Here is a 24,666-nt window from a genome sequence, read left to right on the forward strand (position 1 = left end):
TATAAATAATGTTCATTACATAATATTATCGTGTTTTTATTTATTTATTTTTTATATTAATATCAAAGATGTTCTTTAGATATTAAATAAAAATAAACGGGATATTCTTTACAAAACAACTATATGTTCTTCACAAAACAGATTTATGTTCTTTACAAAATAGCTACATGTTTTTTCCGCCTTTTTTTGTCTGTACCAAGTATGGTAAAACCACCTGTAACTTAAAATTTTCACATTTCGGGAGTAAAATATATTGTATGAAAGAAAACTAATTTTAAAAATGCTTATATCATTCCGTGTAATACAATATCTTATGCATTTAACCACAGATATTCTAGTATACTAAAAGACACACAACTAACAACACATGTCATCTTCTGGTGTGTCCTTAGGTTTTATTATTTATTTTATTTTTAAAAAAATCTATTTAAGAAACATATCTTATATATATTAGCAAATTTATATATAAATAAAATATTTGATGTATCTTTCCATGATAATACATTGACAACTATATAAATTAACATTAGTAAAAATATAGTAATCAATCAGATATTTAACAGAATTTGTGTCAAATATTGCAAATGGATTTTTTTTTTATGTTATTTTTAATATATATTAGAAGTTCTAAGAAAGTATTTCGAATAATAAACATTAAAAATTAAAATAACATTTACTAAAAGACACATCACTAATTATTTAGGGTAAAAATAACACCAACACGTGGACCAATCCAATGGCGACACGTGGCCCAATAAAAGGGCAACACATGTCCCTATTGGAAGATAACACGTGTCATCACTTGATTGCGTCGCCAATCAGAGCATGTAATTCTAAATCCCTAAAGGGGCACAATTCCCCACCCCTATAAATACCCTAATCATTTGTGATAAGAGGGGTGGATTGTGACATAACATAAAAAGAGCAATAAGAGCTCCAACTTCTCTCTACTTTCTCCCTCTAGTTTTTCCATTTTCCAGTTACTAACTTGACCGTCGAAGGCGAATATTCTGGTAAATGGAATATTCATTATTTTTCAGGTGTTCGAGCCTATCTGTTCGAGAGCACGACCAATATCCCGAAGGAATAAAAAAACCATATAACATTTGGCGCCTTCTGTAGGGATACTCGTTCGTTATGGCATTAGATGGTCAGACAACTAACACTGGTCCTGATCCTGGTAAGGACGGACGCGTAGAGAATTTAATCGCAACAATCAATACTAGTGATCCTCTAACTACCTTATTCCATGAGGTCGAGGATCCTCTAGCGACTACTAGTTCTCTCCAAGATGCCTTCAATAAGCTTCGAAGAGAGCTTGAGAGTAAGATGCCTTCTAGTTCTAGGCAGCATCCCAGGAGGGAAGGAGAAGGCCCTTAGAGAAAAGCTTAGAGCAAGGCTGCCAATGCTGAAGATGCCAAGAATACCCCATTCCGCCGACATGGACGGTCACCGAGGGTTCCACAGACGAATATGTCTAGGCTCCTCGAGAAAACATATTCAGCCGGGGGGGCATATCAACAGCCTTAGAAGGAAGTAACTGAGCCGTCTTGGCGGTGGAAGGATGCAAGAGAACACATTCGGCATAAGCAGCGTGAGCGGGCAACCTATTTGGACACTACTTCCACTTCAACCATGCTTGATAATTTCTCAAACTACACCTTCTCCAAGCATACCAGCTTGGCCAGGACCTGCAGAAGTCAAGCTTACAGTACACCTACTCAAATTCTTGTAGTTGAAACCCTTTAATAATAGATGCCCCAATATTTTAGTGCAATTCTGCCGCCTAATCCCTCTGTTTATATACAGTACGGGAAATATGGCTAGTTGTACGAACATGTAGTTTACTTAGCCAAACCCGCCGCATAACCTCAGCCCATTGATTGGCAAATGCGCTTGTTAAATCTTAGTGACAAGCTGCCTCTGTTTCTCAAGAAATTCTCAACTCTACTTAATCAGCGATGATGAAGAGTGTACTTATGGGTGCCTATGATGGTACGGGCAACCCAAAAGAGCACGTCACCTCGTACAAAAATCTGATGTACTTGTAAAGTGTGGATGATACCATTTGGTGTATATGATTCTCGACCACTCTCAGGGGCATGACTCATGATTGTTTCCATAGCCTGCCGCCCGGATGCATCAATTGCTTTACAACTCTCAGTCTGTTGTTTGTTGGAAACTTCTCCTACAACATATATCCTCGGAAGACTAACCTTAATTTGGCAACTATAGTCCAAGGAAAGAACAAAGGGTTGCGTTCGTACGTCCAAAGGTTTAATCAAGAGAAAGCCCAAATTCATAATCTGCCGGAAGAATTGGCCTACTTGGAGTTTCTTCGGGGATTAAGGCATAGCAGTTTCAAGTTTGACTTGATCATAAAAAAGGTTCGGACATACGCTGGTGTTCTAAGGGAAGCCAAAGCCTATATTGAAGCAGCTGATTTCTGTTCGCTTACAAAAGTAGAAGTACTGGTTAAGTGGGCTAAGAAGAAGCAATCTACTCAGCAAGAGTTGGCCGATAAGAGGAAAGAAGGAAGCAAAAAAAGAAAAGAAGTCTAGGTAGCCGACAGCCAATGGAAAAAATCAAAGAAAGCCAAGATGTACGAACTCTAGTATGAATTCAACAAAGATTGTTATTCAATTTTGATGAAAATCAAGGACAATAGTTCGAGTTTGAGAAGCCTCAACCGTTGAGAGGATTGGCTTAGTACCAAAACAAGAGCAAGTGCTGTCATTACCACAAAGATGTGGGGCATGGCACGAACGACTACAACAACTTGAAGAGGTTGCTAGACAAGCTGGCTGAGAAGGGCATGCCCAACTGGTACGTCATGAAGTCTAAGTTCACCTACACCCGGACAGACAACAAATTCGAGAAGAAGAATGATGGGAAAAGCACTGATTCAGGGTTCGTGGACCTTTATTAGGTGGCTTTGTTGTATGCAGGCGGCCCAACCATTAAAGCAATTAAACAAGATGCATGGACTGAGAATGTGATGCACACTGAAGGGGTTAAGGATATACCTTTCCTAGAAGTGATGGTTTGCAAGTTAGATCCCATGGTGTTCCTCTTAAAAGTTGCAAATTTTAAGGTTGACCGAGTGTTAGTAGATACTGGTAGGTCGTCTGACATAATCAGCCTAAGATGTTTGAAAAATTTTAAGTTCCCAGAAGATGCTATCCATGATATTTCTCATCCAATAGTCAGATTTAGAGGGAGTATTATCTACCAGGTCGGAAGAATTGACCTGCCTGTTCGGATCGGGAAGAAGAGAGAAGGAAGGAACATGGTTGTTTTCTTCCTAGTGGTCAAAGAGCTCATGGGCTACAATGTTATTCTCGGGCGCCCTACTTTAATAGCAACAAAAGCATAATCGTTCCTTACTTAATGCTGATGAAGTTTGAGCGGATGGATGGAAAGATAGGATCCATTCAAGGAAATTAGAAAATAGCTGAGTAATGTAATCAAGTAGCTATAAAGCCAACATCACGCATACATAGGAAAGCGTCCGAGCAAAATTCTGAAGAAAGGTCTTTCCTTGGGAGCCGCCAACAAGTTTTTAAGGAACTTGTAAACCGTTTATAGATCATAAAAGACAACCAAGATAAAGGGGCAATGAAAGGCAACAACAATTGACCCGTGAAGGTTACACCCCATTCATAATCCATGAGTTTACTAACTCCATATGGTTCTTAACCACGAAAGGAGGATCGAGGATGATGGTACAAAGTGATTCATGGAGTCACATTCGCCCGTATTGGCCTCTACTCGATTCTTATAATGAAAAGTGATTCCTGCGATCTCGAAGGCATACAGACAAAGATTCGATCACTAGTAGAAAAACATAATGGCAAGCGGTTCAAACCCCCTAATGGGTAGAGGTTCTAAACCGCATGCCCTTAGGGGGCTTGCAATTGGTCTTTAAAATGGCAAGCAGTTCGAAACCGCTTCCTAGTAGTTGTTAAAGGGAAGCGGTTTTGGCACCAAACCGCTGCCCATTAGGGGTGTTAAAAATAATTTTTTTTTTGTTTTTTTTTCACTTAAATTGATACACAATCAAAACATATGTAAAAACATTAATATTTTTATTAATTAATTATTGTAATATTACAATTTCTGATTTTCATCAGCAAAAAAATTGATAATAAACAAAAACACACAACCAGTCACCATCCCACACCACCACCCACTAGCTACAACCAACATACCCGTATCCAGCCACTAGAACCCCCAACCCTGACCCACCCACCCGTACCCAGCCACCACCTCACACCTCCTGCCTCCCTAACCCACCCACCCATCACCCCACACCTTCCCCCTCTGTAACCCACAACCCACCCAAACAAAACCCACAACCCACCTAAATAAGATCTCCGCATCTTCCCACACCTCAGACCTCCACCCTCTGTAACCCACAACTCACCCAAAGAAAACCCACATCTCTACCCAAACCGTAACTCACCCACCACCCCACACCTCCACCCTCCATAACCCACAACCCACCCAAACAAAACCCACATCTCCACCCAAACCACATCCGCAGCCATGAAAACACCGATTTTAGTTTGAAATTATGGTTTTAGAGGTTAAATTCGACCATGAAAACTCTAGAACTAGAATTTTGATGGTCGAATTCGACCTAAAAAAACTTAAAAACCCACATGGTTTGCACGAATTTCCTCAAAATTTACTAAAAATTTTACTCGAAAGTTGCTCGAAATTGTAGTCTAAATTTGACTCGAAATTTGCTCAAAATTATACCCTTTTTGGTTCGAATTTGCTCAAAATTTTTGCGGGTTTTGGTCGAGGAGAGTGAGAAACAAAGAAATGGAGGGAGTGAGAAAGAGATTGAGAGAGGAGAGTGAAATGAAGGGAGTGAGAAATGGAGGGAGGAGTGAGAACGACAGCGATCGAGAGAGGAGAGTGAGAACTGAGAAAGAGAGGAGAGAGAAGAGGAGAGAGAATGGGTGGAGTGAGAATTGGGTATGAAATGGATAGGGTTTTTTTGTAAAGGCAAGTGGTGTACGGTACGATCCGCTTGCCGTTTGGGGTTTTGGCAAGCGGTTCACACAAAACCGCTTGCAATCTATAATTATGCAAACGGATCACCTAAAACCGCTTGCCATTTACAATTTTGGAAGCGGAAGTGCATAACCGCTTGCCATTTGGGGCTTCCCATTAACTATTTTCTACTAGTGAATTTGCTCCAAACTATTACTAGGCTAAATTGGTTGAATATTAATGAAACATATACGTCTAAAATATTATTGATCACTTAATTAAACAACAATAATAAAAAGGAACGTAAACCGGTTGTCCAAATTATCTTATTAGGTGTGATTCTCAATTACATATTCCCTTTAAACATGCAATACAGTGATACATAAATATAATAAAATCAAAATTAATATTAGAAGCAATTTAACCATAAATTGGTAGTCAAATCAAATATAAACCTAATCATGATACTAGCAACAAGAATAAAAATAAGTAATTAAATTAATTAATTACTCACATTTCGCGCGTTCCTTTAAATTGCTACATCATGAATAAACTGTTAGTAACTTCAATAAAAATATAAATTAAATTAAATTATAAGTAGAGCTGATTTGGTCTAAGCCCTCAGTAAATTCTACCTTTTACGCCTTGGTTTAAGGACGGAACCTCGAGTTTTGTATGGACTCGTTCGAGTGCTTAAGTAAGGAATGATGAGAGAATGTGAATATAGATTTAACGCTTAGAGAGAGAAAGAGAGAGAGAGAGAGAGAGAGAGAGAGAGAGAGAGAGAGAGAGAGGAGGAGGAGGAGGAATGCCTTTTGATCTTGAAGAGAGAATGATTTTGTGCCCCGAACGGTAGAAATCAGGCTCGCGAAGAAATGAGTAGGGGATCACACGGAACCATAGAAAAGATAAAAACCCTGATTTGGGGCACCATGACACGGTGTGTGTACCATGACACGGTCACTAGGCACCGTGTCACGATATTACCTATTGTGGTGCGGTAAAATGTTTTCCCCTAAATGATAAAAGGCGTGAGGTATGCGTACCGTGATACGACAAAGGACACCGCGATGCGGTATTGTCCACCGTTGCGCGTCACGTGGCGCTGTGTCACGGTGTACATCTTTTCCTAAAATGCGAGAAAAAATGCGGAAAAGACATGGAAAAACCACCGTGTCCCGGTACCACGACATGGTATAGAATACCGTGTCACAGTACAAGGCACCCTGATACGTCAACAATTTTCGCGATGCGGCAATTTAGTTGTTTGGCAGTAATTCCAGTTTTTTTACGTGTTTTTAAAACTATGATAAATTTTGATTCGTAATTCAAAATAAAACATATAATATATAATTGGAAATATTTTCAAGTCTACTTTCCAATCCAATTAGAATCAAGTCAAAATCATTTGTAGGTTTTAAGATATGGCCGTTTTAGTGAAAGGGTTTCGGTTTTTAACTAAGTTTAGTATTTTGCTCATATCTTCTTTGTTTTCAATCGGAATTGGGTTTATGATATATAGTTGTAAAGCGTATTTCAAGACCTATCCAACCTAATACTAGTTGGATCATAATTATAGGGCCACAAAATCAGTTTCTCTCGGTTTTGTGATGTGGACACGAAAAGAGAAAAATAAGTTATGGTTTAGCAAAATGGGCTAAGAATTGAGTTGGTTTATGAAATGTAATGAATGGAAATATGGATTAAGTACTCCAAATGTTAAATACTCAACCCGACCAATAATGGCAGTGAAAGTTTGTTCTTCATCGGGATTGGTTTTGGGAGAAATTTATAGGTATCTACAATCTCAGGTCGGCCAGAAGCGTAAATCGATCAACAAAGAGCAAACATAGGAGCTAATGACTGTCACACTACCAAAAGAGATGAGGCCGCAGCTGGCCGAAGATCATAAAGACATCTTACTCGATATTAACCATCCTAATCGGAAGGTCAAAAGTGGGCATTATGGCTATGGGTTTGCTTGGAGATGACTTAGTAAAATTGTTAAGAGAATTTAAAGATATGTTTGCGTTTAGATTTCATGAAATGGCGGGCATCAGTCCAAATCTGGCCGTTCAAAAGTTAGCCATGAACTTGACTATTAAACCTGTCCGGCAGAAGAAGAGAAATAATGGAGAAGAGGGGAATCAGGCGATTGCAGTAGAAGTAAAGAAGCCACTGGACGCAGGTTTCATTCGATAATGTTATTATCTTGATTGGGTAGTGTAGACACTTGATTGTGTCTCCCTAAAAACCTAACCCAGTTATGAGTACATTTCACATCACTGATTATCAAGTAAGGTGAAATTTTGAAGAGTCTCGTGAATTCTCTTGTTTTCTAAAAATGTTTTAAAAATAATTAATTTCATATTTCGAAAATCATTCATTTCGTATCCTATTTATAATTAACGCCCAATCCAATTTAGTGTGGTTTATATTATGGGTCTTATAATAATGTAATTGGATGAGGTTTGAAAGAGCTTTCCAACGATATATTATAAGCCCAATATTGAGTTATAACGAGGACGTTATGGTAAAAATACTAAACTAGGCCTAAATCGAGTTTTATGTACGGATCGAATGATCATGTGGAGGGTCTATTAATTATAATTGTATTCTTAAATTCGATAGAATTTATTTTAGTCTTCTATTATTATATAAAAGGTTATTTTGAGTTATAAATGGATTATGATTAATAATTGTTTCAGATGATTTTGTGATTTCCTCGGAATTTTTTCACGTTCTTCTAACAAGTAGACTCGGACACCTGCAAAACACAAAGATTCCGGTAACGAAATATTCGCCTCCGCTGATTAACTTAGTAACTTGAAATTGGAAAGGCTAGAGAGAGAAAGTAGAGAGAAGTTAGAGTTGTTTTATGCTCCATTAAATGCTGTCTTAATCCACCCCTCCCATCATAAATGATTGGGGTATTTATAGGGGTGGGGATTTGAGCTTCTTAGGGTTTGCCCCCTTGAATGATGTTTTCTGATTGGCGGCGCAATCAGGTAGGGACACATGTCCTTGGTAAGCGTCGTTTTGCGACTTTCTCGGATTTGGGCCTCTTGATGTAAGGAGGGTCCTTTTCTCTCTTATTCAGGTGTTGTTAAATAAGGTTGTATAGGTGGCTTTTTCTTATAGTGACACGTGTCGCCTTCTGATTGGGCCACATGTCACCGGGGGGTAATTAGTCCACATGTTTGGGAAATTTTTTTCCCTAAGAGGGGGCGACTCGTACTTTATGGGCCGCCTCCTCTGATTTTCTACTCGTTCAGTCATGTCCGAGTATTCATAGAACTTTGTGTATTGAGTTGGTATGCAAACATTACCATTCGTTTCATTAGGGGATTCTTTCTTTGGGCCGAACGCTTGGTTCTATCCTCTTGTAATTCCTCTATTTGGATACATCTTGGATTTGAAGGCTAGTCGGACGCAGCAGGCCGACTTCCTTTTTAGAAAAGACACTTGTTGCCCGGGATTTCGGGACAACGGTTTAGATTCGGCTGATAAGTCCATCTATTTTAACGTGCTGTCAGTCCGTTTGTTCTCTTCCATTTAAAGTGACGAAAAAGGTAATTTGTTTATTCGAATTCTAGGTTAACTTTTTAAAAAATTTGCCTTTAGAATTTTTAGGGGGGAAATGTAGATTACCATTTTTTCCCCATAAATTTTCCTATAAATATGGGGTGTTTAACTTCATTTTCTTACTTTGGGACTTTGAGAAATTTAGACATAAGTTAGAGCTTTTAAAAAGAGAAAGTGATTTCTTCCTTAAATCTTTAAGAGCTCTCCCATACGCTTGAATTTTCCGGTCACAAATTTGTGTTTTCTGGTCAGCTTCCAAGACTTTCAAGGATTTCCAGAGTTTTATACACGTACAGAGGTAAGCCGACTGTTCTTCTTACTTCTCTTTTATTTGCCTTAGTTTTTTCTTTTTTTCAAAACCTGGCTCAACACTTAGCTTCGTCTCTTTCTCCTCATGAGGCCGGCCGTTTGCCTGGGACTAAGGAGTCTAGAGTGGACGGAGACAAAATGTCTCCTTCATGGAATGGGTCCATTTCTAGTGTGTACCAACTCTCATCCACCTACTCTTCTCTTTCCCTACAATCGAAAATAGCCCGAACGATGCAGACGTACGACATGTACGCCAAGGGAAACTAAGAAAGCAGTCTGGTAAACCTTAGAGTCCCCCATAATATAAATGACACGGACGGGGAGATAACCACTACCACAAACACTAACACGAACACTTCCACGGTAATCAAAATGCTCGAAAGTCGAAGTGATCACCTCATTCGAAGAACGCCTGAGGCAAGGCGTTCCTCCAGGAAGGCAGACGTTAGGACAGGCTCCTGGCCGTCACTTCCCTAATTCGCCTACTCGGTCATAGACCCTGTTGAGTTGTAATCTTTGAAATAACCTCCTTCCTCTTCTCAGGAGGACGTTGGGGCATTCACTCGAATTTCTCAACAACCCCTTCCACACACTACCAGGTTGGCCAGACCTAGAATTGGCACAATAATTGCTGAACCTATTGACCTGCATCTCGCAGCGCTCCTCTTCATAGAAATCAGGCGGACACTAGGAGGAAGGATAAGGGAAAAGAGCCCTTAGTTTCGGAGGGAGTTTCTATCTCCGAAGGCGGCCGGGGCTCTAAAACTAGGATCTCGGCCAAAGCTGCCGAACTGGACACGGTGCTATCCTCATAATTTGGGGCCGCCCCCCACCCTGACGAAGGGAAGGCGGTGAATCAAGAAGTGGAGAACCTAGAGGCCGATGCAGACAATTTTAAAGATCCGTACGCCTGTTTAGTTGGAGACACGACCCTGGGCTTTCTTAAAGATGGGCTGGAGGAGTTCAAGAGCTTCCTTATGCAGGGGGAAGGTTTTGAGCTCAAGGCTCCAAAACTCTTGTAACACCCCAAATTAATCTCCAATGATAATTAAAAATAAAACATTATTTAGAGAGTAACTTAGGGATATTACCACCATGTGATTACGTAAGGCTTTTCAAAACAGAGACTTGTAGTGGAGGAAATACATACTAAACTTTTATATACTGATAATAATTGTAATAATGGCTTTCAAAATTGAACCATATGAGAATTCCTCATACAAAACATCAACCATGAAATCTAGACTACACGATTATCGCCCTTCATGCCCAATGCCACATTTAGATCACGTCGAGTCATAATCACCTATCTACTTATCATAATGATAAGTAGGGCTAAGCCAAAACAAAAGAGATACTTATTAGCAAAAACGCTAAGTACATAGTAATGCTAGATTCGTAAAATCATGTTATTTAATTAAACATGTTTTTGTAAGATTTAGCAATTATAAATAACAATTATTCAAACCTTCCATAAATAGAAATTTCACATTTATAAACGTTTAGGAACATTCCAAATATTATCAACATTTCAAAACCAACGACTTTACCAAAATAGATTCCAATAGAAATGGAAGATCATTGTTTTCGAAAATCATTTTTCCACTTAAGTGTGCACACCCCCCATGCTAGTAACTCCTTACATAGTGCTATATCAAGGGGAAATACTAGGTCATACATAACCCATAGTCTTTAATTTTATCTCCGCATAGTGGGAGTCATAAAAATCCAATATATATTTTTGATAAATCAACCTTCCAATTCCATGTATGGGATTTAAATAATATTTGTTCTTTAAAATGAATTTGAATTCAAGTATGCGTATAAACAACTTTTTAGAACATTGAACTTATTTCCGAAGGTAAACAGTAAAACATTTCAAAATATTTATTTCATAAACATTCATAAATCCTTGTTCAACATTCAAACATATTTCATCATTCAAAACACAAAACACATTTGTATAAAATTACATATTTAATGATCTAGCCAGAAGTACGTACCTTGATCATTACAACTATTCCACCAAGATTTACTACCACGAACTATCTCCTAAATAAACATTATATGAAGTATATTAAATAAGCATAAAATATGAAACCTTATAAAAATTATAAATTGAAAATAGATATTAGTTTTGAAAGACTAACCGCAAAACAATATAAAGTAGCAAAGCTTACGAGAAGGTTCACGTTAAAAAGAAGACGTCAGATCTTGTAGAAGCCATATCTCATAGTATATAACTTTTAATTAGGTTATTCTTGAGCCTAACCTCAAGTAGTTTTTTAGAGGAACAACTTTGTCTCAAACAACAAACGGCTAAAAATGATCATAAGTGGTTGAAAAATGGCCTAGAACATATACAGGGTGAAGTAGTACGAAAATGGGAGGAAGAAAGAAGAAAAGAAGGATGAAGCTTTAATAGCAAGAGGCTTTTGGATTAAAATGGCTGAACTTTGGTTCTATTTATAGAGTTTGAGATCTTTAACTTGAAAACCTATAATAATCATTAACGTTCAACAACGAACTTTCCATAGAACATCTTCTTCATTATTGCCATTAAGGAAACAGTATTCTTTACATATATTTTAGTAGACTTCCTGAAGATGCTTTGCTTGGGTTTCATTATAAATGGCTCACAATGATTTAGGATACCCTAATCAGTTGTGATCATAAAAATTTACCATAAATTCGCGCACATTACACACAAATGCACGTCCGTGTTACCATTCTCAAGCCACGACTCATTGTTAGCTCGTGCTTATAAACGACTTCCTTGTTAAGGATCTAATCCTTGTTAAGGTTTGTGATTGAAACATCATAACTCAAATCATATTTGTTTCCATGCGTCAAGAACTCATCCTCATAATTATCCAAGTACTTTGGATGTTCTTGGCAATAATCTAACAATCTATTACATAGATTCAGGTTGATTGGTACTATATACATAATTCACATGCTCTAAGCAAGTAAGTCTTGTGACAATTTCATATCATAGCGTACATGACGGATTTAATTTTAGAATGATTCTTAATCTTTTTCCATCCATGTTACATTTTAGCTCATCCAGTTTCACTGAGTCTTGCTAAACTGTTTGCTATGTGATATGGTTGAAAGTCTCTACTCGAGTCTTTCTTGTTTGACTTAGTATTTAGCGTAACTTATACTTAGTTCAAACATTTACATAGTTTTATAGATATGGGTCAAAAGCCTTTCAAAGCCCTTCAATTCATATTTAATGCGGTAAATTCCTTTACTCATTTAAACATTTTATTAAGTCTATACAATAGATCTTAATAACCAATATGTACTAGTTATTGTCTTTTTCTTGGTCCATTGTCAAAAATAAATTCAAATCTAAGCATTTAGCATTTGATAGTTAATTTACAACTGAGTTTGTAAACTTCTTGTTGGACCTTATGAGATTGAATCTTGCTCCAACTAAACTTCTTATCCACAAGAATTTCTATGTTTCTCTGATAAGTCAATCCTTTTATTAACTTTATGAGAAAACACGTTCCAATTCCTTTATGCAATGATTCCTTCAATCCCATAATGGATTTCTTGAGCTTGCTTTCAAATCTAGCATTATTTAGATTTTAAAAACCCTTAGACTATTTTCATAGTCACTTCCAAAATTCTATTTTAGGAAGGCGGTTTTGGTATCTATTTTTCCATACTCCATATGTGCAATTTTGCTAGAATAATCACGAAAAGACTTGAGCATTCCGATTGGCAAATAGGTTTTTACACTAGTAGAAAAACAGCAAAGGGCACCCCTATATTGCCACCGGTTCAAGGAAAATCGGTGGCAAAAAGGCTAAGATTGAAGCAGCTTTAACTGGGCTAGACATATGGCACCGGTTCAGTTTTGAACCGGTGGCAAAAGAGGTAAAAAAAAAAAATCGGATCGTCACATACATAACCCTAATAAATTCTCACTCCGCCTCCTTCTATTCCATTTTCTCCTCTCTCCTTCTCTCTCCTCTCTCCCTTCTCTCTCCTCTCATCTCCCTTATTCGATCCTCCTGTCATCTCCCTTATTCGATCTCCTCTCCCTAGCTTCTTCGATCTTCTTTCATCTCCTCTCCCTAGATTCTTCGATCTCCTATCTCTCTTCGATCTTCACCACCACAAATTCGACCACCGCCACAAAGCCCACCACCACCACATCACCACAGCCGCAAAGCCGCCACCACCACTACAAAGGTCGACCACCGCCACAATGCCCACTGACATCAACATCAACAACAATTTCTGGGTATAATCATTCGAGGTTAGGGTTTAAATCGATTTTGTTGGGTTTGTTTTATCGATTATTGGAGATTTTGTTATATTTAAATTTGGGTTTGATTTTGGATTTAAATCGATTTTTCATTGGTTTATTTAATCAGTTATTGGATTTTAATTCGAGTTTTCTCAATTTTTCTTGGTATATTATCCGAATTTAATCGGTTTTGTATTTTGATTCGATTTTTCTCGGTTTTTCTTGGTTTAATTTTGGGTTTAATTAATCAAATTTTCTGGGTACATGCATGTGTATTTTGGGTTTTTTTTTTTTAAAAAAAAATTTTGAGTTTTATGGGGTTTTTTTTAAAAAAAAAAAAATTTCTGGGATTTTGTATTTTTTTTCAATTTTTCTTATAATTTTGAGTTTCTGGGTTTTTTTTTTATTTTTTTATTTTCAGTTCGTGAATATTTTTTTATCAATTTTCTGGATTTTTGGGTTTTTTTTTTTTGGGGGGGGGGGATTTATGGGTTTATTTTCTTGCTTTTAATTTCGTGATTTTTGGGTTTATTTTCTGGGTTTAATTTTCGTAATTTTAGTTTATTGTGTGTATTTATTAATTTCGTTGTTTTAATTGATGCAGGTAAGGAATCAAGGTGTTGATTTTGGAATTTTGATTTCAATGTTGTAATTTTTTTTTCTTCGATGTTGTATTTTTTTTTTTTTGGATTTTGATGTTGTAATTTTATTTTTTTTTTTGTATTGTAAAATAACAATTTAATCATCAATAAATTTCTGATTATGTTTCGTATTCAAGCTTGGTTATATGTTTCTGATTATATTTGTTATTTAATGATCAATTTTGATCAATATATCTCTTGTTGTATGTCTAAGTGGAGAAAGCAAACTAAAAAAAAAATAAAAAAAAATACATGAATTGGCACCGATTAACCAGTGCCAATTGACTTTAGTTCCAAAAAAAAAATAGTTATGGCACCGGTTAACCGGTGCCAAAAATCAATTATGGCACCGATTTTGAACCGGTGGCAAAAAGGGGGGTAATTGGCACCCCCCACATTGACATCGGTTCAAACCGGTGCCTTAGGCCGGGTTTGAACCGGTGCCAATTTCATTTTTTTCACGTAGTGTTATTAATAATCAACTCTGTGAATTTAATTATAACCTTTTCAACCAATCTAACTATGTATGCATATACATTTCCACATTTGTTAGTTTTCTCCTTGAAAACTTATTTGCGATCGATAGGTCTTTCACCCTCATGAAAATTAATCAAGTTTTTAACATGATTTTCAAACATGGAGTTTGTTTCGGATTTTGTGGCCTCTAACCATTATTTGGAATTTGGATTCATCGTAGCTATCTTACAAGACATTATTCCCTTACTATCTAATACTTCCTCCGTTCTGTTAATATTGCAACAAGGAGGAAATTACGCATCCCGAAACACCTTTTATATGCTAAATATCTATAATTGTGTAAGAGTAAAAATTATAAAAAGTTGATATTGTGAAAGTATTTTATGAGACGAATCCAACAAGATCCCACTTGACTATATTTTGCTTAACGCATAACTCATATTATATGGTCAAACAAGAGTGATGAATAGTGCAAAAAGTCCATTGTTGCAATATTAATAGAACGGAGGAAGTAGTAAATAGTATGCTTGTAAGTCCTAGGTTTATTTCTAACTTAATAGAAAATTTATAGGATTCAATCCAAGCTTTGGTGAATCCTATACCTATACGGGGTAATTACATCAAGCACTGAGTTTCAAGGCGCTTTCAAAGCCCTTTGAATATGTTGATCTTACTCTAACTTTTTAGATTTTTTGTGAGTAATGAATTCTCTTTTAAGTCACTTGTAAAGTCCTTTTGATTATTCTTGATAAATCATTCTCATGAAGCCCTTTTGAGTCTTCCGAGATTCTGAGTTCTAGTTTGTTGCCAAGCTCGATAGTCATCGAGTTCATTTTCATCCCACTTGTCATTCTGGAAATGTGTTACTTTCCAGAAAGACACCACTTAGAGCAACAAACATTATGTTCTCATTTAGGTTGTAGAGGTTATGCCCGTAGTATCAATTGAATGCTTACAAAGAGACATGTATATTGTCTTTGGTTAAAAGTTCATTTTGAAACTAATAGTTAGCTCCTACTTGAGCTATCTTAGCCTTTAATGAGCCATTAAGCTCCCACTGAGTTACTAAGCTCTTACTTAGCCAGTGAACTTCCACTGTGGCTAAGAGTTTTAGACATACTTGAAAAGACGTTTAGAAGTTATTTCTATCCATAACCGAATATGGTGTCCTTTCTTAGCTTTGACATTTTGTTTAGTGTAACATTAGTCATTTGTGCAAATCTTTAAGATTTTATAGGAAGGGATGTGATCCATCATTGTTCGAGTCATTTTTAAATGGCATTGAGGTCTCCGTGAAAACACACTATGTTCTTTGTGGAGTTTATTTATGAAAATTTAAATTTCATAACTTTGTGATGGTCACGCTTGGCTCGAGCAAACATCGCTCGATCTTTCCTTAGTTTTCATGTTAGGGAAATGTTTGTCTATAATCAAGAATTCTTGACTCATGGTTTAGACAGCCATGCCATTCGAATAAATTCGCAACTATTGCTCTTTACTTTGAATGTGAGTCTTTCCTTGTGTTATTGGATTGTTTGCTAATTATGGAATACAATAAAAATTTATTTGCTTCAGCCATAGCTTAAAAGGTCATTAAATTAAGCATACGACCTTACAACTGATGTAGCTCTTCTTTCTTCATTCTAAGCTTGTAAGTCAATAACTTAGCTTATCTTTAATAGTTTGAGGTCACTTTCAAAGTGGAACACTCAAGCAGTATCTGATACTTGTGAAGATAATGACTTGATAAGTTAATTAGAGTAACATGAACCTTTTAATAGAAATGGAATCTAATTCCTTTTCGTTGTTCCTCGTTTCCTATAATTCTTATCATACTTTATCTCATAATATTTGAGAATAATTTCTTTAAGAGTCTTTGACTTTTATACTTTGTTAGGCATAATTAAGCATTTTGTGCGCCGTATAACAAAGTTCTATCTTTTTCTTTAATTCGTACTTGAATTAATACATCAATGGGTTGTACTCATCAGCGTATAGAGCAAAAAGATATGTTGGTTGTCAAGCATTGATAATTTTGAGTTTCCAACTCAATACTTCATGTTTATCAAAACTACCTAGTATTTTGAATACATGATGTCCAGCCATCCTTTCGGACTTATAAAAGTTATTTATGAGAATTGTATTTTAGAAATATCTTTCCTTTCTTTGAAAACCATTCTCAAAGATTTCCTTTACCAATCATGGAAAACAATATAGTTTGATTTTGATTCTACAAATATATGTGCAAAGTATAACCATTTATCAAGAAAATAACATAATAAGTTTGAAATTTAAAAGAAATCATGCAAAATTTCAATTTTATTAAGCGTCTTATCCACGCATTAAATTTGTCCGCATTTGGCGAGTATAAGGTGATTCCAAGATCTAAAGAAACAATGAGTGGTTAAGCATGCTTTGGCTTATCTTAACACTCAATCTTCTAAGATAAGCAACTCTTTGCTAATGGCTCCAAGCTACTCTTGGTTGGATAAATCATCGCATCTAATGCTCTCTCAACAGCTTATCCACTTTGCCACGACATGTTAGGACTCCATCACTCATATCTTTGATTATAACCAAAACAACCTTGCATAACCGATATACCTTACGTATCCTAGGGCGTAATAGTGATGCGTCGCTTTGGCGTAGTCCATCACTACACTAGTGGAAAAAATCTCATTCGTAACAGGCTATTTGTAACGGGCAAAGATTTGCCCGTTACAATTAAGATATTCCTAACGGGCAAAATAGTGTCCGTTACGAATACTTATTTATTCGTAACGGGCAAAATAGTGTCCGTTACGAATACGTATGTATTCGTAACGGACAAATCAGTGCCCGTTACGAATAAATAAGTATTCGTAACGGACAAATCAGTGCCCGTTACGATAAATAAGTATTCGTAACGGACACTATTTTTCCCGTTACAAATACTATATTACACGTAACAGGCGTATTGTGCCCGACACAAATGCCCAAACTTGGCCCAACTGATGAGAGGAGCCCAGTACTTGGAATTTTAGGGTTTCACAACCGTCATTCACCTCGATCTTTCTCTCTCATCAGTCCCTCACTGCCTCTCCTCTCCTCTCCTCTCTTCCCTGTCATTCACCTCTTTCTCTCATTTCAAACTCAGGCCCTCTCTCCTCTCCTCCATCAATCTTCCCCTTAACAACAAGTGAAGATCTCTAAACCTAACCACTGAAGAACAATTCTTCGATAATTTAGGATATCTTTGCCGAAAACTTCAATCATTTTAGATCGTGAGGTAAGAAGTCCTTTAATTGTTTTTTCCTCTTCTTGAATTGATTTCTGGGCATCTAATTGTTTAAATTCTTGAATTTGTTCTTGTGAATTCTAATTTGCTTTAGTTTTTTCTACATGCATTTTGTATTTGATGCATTTTTGGCATTTATATGGTTTGATTATCCTTTGTACGTATAAACGAATAATAAATCTAAAAAAAAATATGTTCTTCAATTGAAGCGAGTAATACATGCAATCAGTAGTGAATTTAGTTCATCTTTGTCGATTAATACCTGATTGCCGAATTTTTTTTGTAATTTTTTTTGTTTATAGAGAGAATTAAGAAACCTGATATGACATGTTGATTAATTCTAGGGTTCTTCGAGTTCTTTCCCGAAATCAATCAATTTATCCCCAATTCGTTCATTTTTAGTGGTAATTTATGGGTTGTTGGTATATAATCTCTGTTAATCTGTTTATTGAAGTGAGAATTTTGGTATTGGTTATTGATTCTCTATGCAAGGTTCTTTCTTTCTGCATTCTTTGGTGTTTTAATCTACAATTGGTGAATGTTGGTGATTTTTAGTTAATGTTTTCTACCTGATAAGGTTGCATGCGCTCAGATATTTTTGTATACTGCAGTGGCCTCTTCATGTTAGGTTTTGTTTTACCCAACCTCTGCAATGCTGGCATTCTTACTAATTTCGAAGTACTTGATTTATTACATACGAGAGGGGCTGCCAAGGAACCTACCCGGGCCATGGGTTTGTTAAAATCGTCTGAATTCAAGGTTGATACTTTAGCTTTGTTCGTTTCCTTTTTTTTAGCTGAATGGCGTGTTTTTGATTTCGTGATATGGAGACAATTATACCTACAGTTGATGTTTATTCTTACAATTTGTGATTAGGTTTATGATTATTTGGTTGAGAGTGTTGCTTGTGATCAGACTAGAGAAAGTATCAATGATCTTAGAGAGAAATTTAAAGAGTATCGGCTACCTAAGCTGAGTTGATAAACATCGTTAATAATCGCCCCTCTTCTGCAGTCGAATTGGCTCCGGTACTATGATGTTGAACATCTTTTCTTAATTTTGTGTTTTAAATCTTCTACATTCTATCATTGTAAATGTTTTTGCACAAATATTCCATGTCCTTTGCTAGGCTAGTACTCTGTTAATGAGTGTTTGCAATTGGTGAATGTTGGTGATTTTTAGTTGATATTTTCTACCTGATAAGGTTGCATGCGCTCAGAAATTTTTGTATATTGCAATGGCCTCTTCATGTTAGGTTTTGTTTTACGCAACCTTGCTACCAATTGGAAGCGTATCTTGTATTACATGTACATAATCTAATAAATGCTTAGATTTATGGGTAGTGAAAAAAACAAACAGCTATAATAATATGAGTGAGAGTAGTGAAAAAAGATCATTGTAGTTTCTGCATTTTTAATTTGAATATTGATAACTGACATCAACCTTTTGCTTTGCAATATTCGGAGATTTATGGGTAATTCTCAAAGTGGGATTGACTCTTTGGAGAATAGAGTATTTGGCCTCGAGAGAGCATTGTATTAGATCTCACATGATTTAGCTGTGGAAAGCGGAAGAATAGCCAACAATGACTCAGCAAGAAGCACATGCTGTCCTAGTACAGAATTCTTGAGTCCAAAATTCTGGAGAAGAACAGAAGGAAGGTCGTCCTCAATTCCAAAGTCATCCTATTTAGGAAGTATGTCTAGTAGTGACGGTAGTCTCGAAGCTGCTCCACAGATGGATGGTTTTAAGCACCACGAGCAGAACGAAGGCTTTTACCTGGAGCCATGGGGAAGTATCAAAGGCATAGGAAAAACTGCCCACAGAGGAAGAAATTACAGTCCTAGAAGCTTTGATTCAGCTTCCACTGCTGCTTGTTTTAATTCAGTGGTTCGAGGAGCATATACTACAGGTAAATTTAATTCGCTTTCTACCTAATTAGTATGCAATTTTGTCAATTCTTTCGCCTTGGTCATCATATCTTTTGCTGTAGTTAGTTAATACAGGCATTTAGCATTTCATATATGCTTCTTAATTTTATCCATTACTTTTTAATGAGTCACTCGCTATGTGGTAGCAGGTAGACATCAAAACCGACTCATAATTAGTAAAAACCCATACCTTACATGATACAGAGTATTACATAATATGATATAAGATTCAAAATTGACCTGATTTGACCTGAGGTAATATTGGCAATGGCCGCAAATATGGCCCAACCCGATATTATGTAAACAGACCTGATCCGTCGAACAACCCTTTAGCCACTTCTAGTTGATATACAGTTTGTTTTTCATTCTACAACCTGCTGAATGTTAAATGATCATTGTTCTAGAAATGAATTTACACCAACTTCCTGTTTCTACTTTTCCATCATAGGATCTTTTTCTTACTTTTCTTGACAGTGAATCCTCTTGTTATAATATTATGCCTTTTCCCCTCCTTTCTTCTCACAGTATAGTAAGATTAATTACATTGATTTAATATGGCCACCAAATATGTCAAATAACAAATAGCACTTGAATTATTGAGTATGCTAGAATTTTGGAATATTCATATCTATGTCAGTCAAGTCATTAAATCTGACCAATATTGAATATATTACAGGTGGGATGGGAGTTTGTTGCTTACTTAACCGTTGATTTTATATAATTGATAGTATGGGCCCTTTAAACTGTCGGTCCTTCCCTATTTATGTCTATTTTCTACTATGTCAAAATCAATGTAAAGTTTAGGGAAAAAAGTTTTATAGAGTAATAAGTTGTGAATATAACGGCTAATGAATTCATGGATTCTGAATACATGAATGAATACTAATCATTGGATACGAGTATTTTTTTGCTATTCAATTCTGTTTGATAATCAACTGGTCATGAGTATTATAAAGTATAAAGATGAATTTTCTTTTGATGTTTTTCAGGTTAATGAAGTTCTTGAACATCGTAGTCAAGTTGAAATTGTTTGAATGCTACTTTTGTTGGTGTTTATAATGGGTAAGCCTCCAAATAGGAAATTAATTTAGCTTAGCGAGCTTGTTGTTTTTGTACATGTTATTGAATAAACTGGATTTTTAACATTATCATTATGCCAGAGGGAAAAAGATGGTGGGCAGAAGTGGGATTGGAGACATGAAGGAGACACAAGAGATGATTGATTTTCTTTTGCTCTATTTTTTTAGTGTTTTTTTTTACAAAAGAAATAGTTGAAAAGTCCATGGAAAACAACAAATATGAGTATGTTAAGTCCTTTTAAGTACAAAATTATGCTGCCCACTCGGATGGTTGTTGTCATTGATGGCTGGAATTTTCGAAGGTTCTCTGAAGCTCATAAATTTGAGAAGCCTCGTTATAGAAAAGCCTTGGAGTTGATGAGTTCATGTGCAAATGCTGTCATGGAGGAATACGCTGACATAATATTTTCATATGGATATAGCGATGAATTTAGATTTGTATTAAAAAAGGAGTCCAAATTTTACCAGAGACGTGAAAGGTTTGTGGTTGAATCTACATTCAGATGTTAGTACCTGAGATTCACAAATTTCCTTGTGGACATACTGATGTTTTAATTATTGTTTCATATTGCTTTATTTTCCCCATTTATTATGAACTACTGAGCCCAGTTTAGTTTTAGTAATTAGGCGATAAAAAATGTATTTTTTTTTTGTGATTGTATAAATATGAAGTTCTTTGTTTTATCTCAATTAATTAATAAAATAACCGTGCTATAATTTTTATGCAAGCTAGCTAATTTTTTTTATAATTGGGGCACACACTATTTGTAACGAGCATATATCAGGCCCGTTACAAATAACACCGTTATTTGTAACGGGCAGTTGAATTTTCCGTTACAAATAAGTCGTTATTTGAAACGGGCACTTAAAATGTCCGTTACGAATAACGGGTTATTCGTAACGGGCACTTGAAATGTCCGTTACGAATAACGGGTTATTCGTAACGGGCACTTGAAATGTCCGTTGCAAATAACGAGTGCCCGTTACAAATAACGCGTTATTCGTAATGGGCATTTCAAGTTCCCGTTACGAATAACGGGTTATTCGTGTTATTCGTAACGGACATTTCAAGTGCTTGTTATGAATAACCCGTTATTCGTAACGAACATTGCCCGTTACGAATAACCCGTTATTCGTAACGGACACTGCCCGTTACGATTAACACTAGCTATGCGTAACGGTGGCATACGTAACACCCGCTGCCCGTTACAGATAAGCCTTTTTTGCCCGTTACGGCTAGCTATTTTTCCACTAGTACTACTCTCAAAAGGTCGATAAGTGTTGTTTTGGAATGTCAATTTTACTCAATATTTTAGGGACCAAGGGTTTCTATGTTGGTTGATTTAAGTGAACTTAATTTATCATCACAACATTAAAAATCCTAAACATGCATCTAACATATAATTCATGTATATAATCATAAATATATATCGAAAACATAAATAAAGATGCATTTGACAACTAGCATGACCCCTTGAGTCTTCAAGTCTTAAAGGGTCAACTTTTGCAACTTCATGGTTTCGTCTTCCAAGAATCTCTGTCTTCAAGACATGACCACAATTATGCAAATACTAGTGTCTACGATTAGGACTAATCTAACTATTAAGGTACAAAAATACTCAACGGTTTGCAGACCGTATTTAGATTTACAAAAATACATTACGGATTGCAGTCCGGATTTTCTATCCTAATCGGGCCCCACTAGTTGCCATTTTTTAAAACCTTAGGAAGAATATACATTCCATTCACTATTTGTGAATGGCCCATGCATTTTACAACGATATACAAGTAACAATGCACAAACACGCGTAAACTAGTAACTAATTTAGGTCGTTAATCCAATTAACACGCCTAATTAAAACTAGTCAATGTTGTTTAACCGATTATGTAATTTAGCGCAATTAAAATTGAAGCTCCCACTAAATTTCGCATCCATCTTAATTAATCCAATTAATTAAGCCGGTAAACAAAAAATTATACCAAAATAAAATTTTGCCAATGCCGCTCAAAACCGAAGTCTAGCCTCAAAATTTAATTAAAATAATTAAAACCAAATATAATAAAATTAATTAGAATAAGTAAAACGGCAAAATCCGCAAAATAACATTGCCATAAAACTCGGGGCTAAAGTGCCAAGTGTGGGGTTGTGCACATCGTGCCGCAAGAACGCATCAAACCCCACATGCACTCTACAACGCATCAATGCACTACACTTGCTCGCATTGCACACATTCACACATGTGCACCAATCCTCGCACGCACCAATCGCATAACCGTTATCCCGCGATAGCCCCATGCGCGCTGTGCGAGCAACCCAGCAGGCCAAGGGAAATTCGTGGCTATTGTACTTCAGCTTGTGTGCTAGTGCCTCGGGATTATTTCCCTATTTTGTGTGACGTTTCTAATCAATTTTAATTTAGTTTAGAATCAATATTTTAAGCAAAATGAAAATAAAACAAGTCCAACTTAATATATTCATCTAAGTGCACAAAAGCAAATTTATTTCCAAGAACTATTCTTTAATAAAACTGGTTCAACTTGATGCAATAAAATGAATAAGGCAATACTCACTATTAATTTAATTAATTTAAATTAATCATGAGACTTGAAAAAATAAAAGTGAGTTGCAATTATGAACATTAAATTCAAATAATGATTCCAACTTTAACTTGTGAATCCTTGAAAAATTATATCTTCCAATAGGAAGATAAATGAAATTTTATCAGAAGTTTCAAAATTTGTGATTCCAATCAACTTAATACATGATTAAATAAAAATTTCAACCAAAAAATAATGGAATTAAGTAACTCAAAGTTCTAACCACTTACAACAATTAATGATTGGATATATAGTACTTAGAAGCCTCAAAGAATAAATTTTTCACACTTAATGACTTGGATTTGCAATTATGTGAAAATTTTAACCGATCTTTCAAGCACTAATTACAACCAAGTAACCATGCTTAAAGAGGTTCAAAATTGCAGAAATATTAAGGAAAGGACCAAATACATAATCACCATAAATATGCCATTAAGATTCAAGGTTAGAAAGACATAAATTTTTCGTCAAAAGGAAAAATCCCTCGAAAAAGGCATTTTTGGTCAGATTTTGGCCTAAAACACGTCCCTAAAACAATGAAAACATTTTCGGAATGCCTTTTCCACCTAAAATTCACTATTTTTGGGCGAAAATCTGGGTTTGGGGCCATAATAAGCTTTGAAACTGGATTAAAATTAATAAAACCAAGCTACTAATCTAATTCGATCAATAAAACTAGAAAAATAAAACCATAAAACACCTTGAAAATTATGATTATAAAAATAAATAACCCAGCTCTAATACCACTGTTGGGTTTTGATGAGTCCGACTCATCGCGAAAATAAAACCCGAGCCAAGAACGCACTCACAATTGATATAATCAAAAGACATATTTAATTAACAAGAATTAAGGAAAGACGAAAATATCTTTGAAGCGTGCTATGCTCGTATCCCAAGATCTTACTTGAGGAAGCTTAAGTCTCGCAATGGGCGAAAACCTTCGACAGTATACACCCGCAACACGACCCCGGCTAGGTATATTGCTTGAAGGTTAGCCACCCGACCAAACTACTTGAGTAATTATGAGTTTAAAGGTTTTCTCAATGGAGAAGCCTTTCTAACTCTTACTCAAGCGAACAATCCCAAGGTATGCCTTGGCTATTTATAAGGAGTGTTTTCTTGTGAATTTCACTCATCTTTCAATGTGGGGCTTTTTCATAAAAAGATCCCGCATAGAAAGAATGTTGAATTCCATCTTTAGTTAAATAAACCAAGGAATTACAAAGTAACAAGTGTCACGTGGTTAGGTGAGGACCACTTCCTCACTTGCTCCCTAAGATAACTCACATGCATTGTGAGCTAACCATGTTGCACCCAACCCTGAGCCCCAAGTTGGATTCGTTTGGGCCGCCACGCACCCTTTGGCCCGCATCCATGACCCGTCACCCGGGTCTTGGCCTGTTGCAACATGGCAATGCCAACGTGGATGATTACGGTAAAGTAGGTCGTTGAATCTACTACCCTAATCAAATTAATTATTTATAAACCTAGACCTTCA

At 36.1% G+C, this 24,666-nt stretch overlaps 1 long non-coding RNA gene across 2 annotated transcripts; it reads left to right on the forward strand.

Moving 5' to 3' along the window:
- Positions 1-17,350: 17,350 nt before the first annotated feature.
- Positions 17,351-21,276, forward strand: LOC145613581 (uncharacterized). 2 transcript variants are annotated; one of them, XR_014106993.1, is made up of 6 exons: positions 17,351-17,551; positions 18,172-18,319; positions 18,437-18,588; positions 19,027-19,472; positions 20,481-20,553; positions 20,652-21,276. It is a non-coding gene; the product is annotated as an uncharacterized LOC145613581 (long non-coding RNA). The 2 variants fall into 2 exon arrangements; XR_014106992.1 differs by having other exon boundaries at positions 18,437-19,472.
- The last annotated feature ends 3,390 nt before the right edge of the window (positions 21,277-24,666 follow it).

This window comes from Chenopodium album, chromosome 3 (assembly GCF_948465745.1).
Source record: "Chenopodium album chromosome 3, dcCheAlbu1.1, whole genome shotgun sequence".
Lineage (NCBI taxonomy): Eukaryota > Viridiplantae > Streptophyta > Magnoliopsida > Caryophyllales > Amaranthaceae > Chenopodium > Chenopodium album.